The following is a 724-nucleotide window of genomic DNA, read 5'->3' on the forward strand; positions in this document are numbered from 1 at the left end:
CAAACAAACAAAAAAAAGTCAAAATAAAGCTACTATTTTTCACTAGACACTTCCAGTATTTTGAAGAACATAATGACTTTTCATAAATTCACTCATTGATTCTACTTCTATCCGCAGGCCAAAAATTAAGAAAAATAAAGTCTTAAAAAGAACAAAAAGATTTAAAGTTGTATCTTTATTGATAGGAAGATTTCTAAGTGATTCCAATTCATTTTACTGGGCAAGAAGCCATATGAAATCAATATTTACGGTAGATGATTTATGCAGAATACTGACGATTTAAAAATTCTTTGGAAAAATGACAAAAATAATGAATTCATAAAAGAATTAGAAACCAGAGGTTTCCTGTGTGTGGTTTATTGCTACAGTCCAAGATAATAAAACCCTAAACAGGCATCTTGAAATACTATGAAAGCCCTTTGGGCCAGTGGATCCTTCTTTAGATATAAACACCGATAACTAGTGGACAATCTAAAGTGTTGTTTACGTGTGTATACATGTGTCAAAATTCACTGAGATGTACACTTAAGACTTGTGCATTTTACTCTATGTGAGTTATACCCAATAAAGAACTGCTAAAATAAATAAAAAGAAAAAAAAAACTACACTAAGATGCAATTTCTCATCTACCAGGTTGGCAAAAACTCAAATGTTTAACAAAATACTCTGTGAGGTTATGGGGAAGCACATTCTCTGTTACCTTGCTAGTGAGAAGAAAAAATGA

Source organism: Galeopterus variegatus, unplaced genomic scaffold, assembly GCF_000696425.1.
Source record: "Galeopterus variegatus unplaced genomic scaffold, G_variegatus-3.0.2 Scaffold22727, whole genome shotgun sequence".
Taxonomy (NCBI): Eukaryota; Metazoa; Chordata; class Mammalia; order Dermoptera; family Cynocephalidae; genus Galeopterus; species Galeopterus variegatus.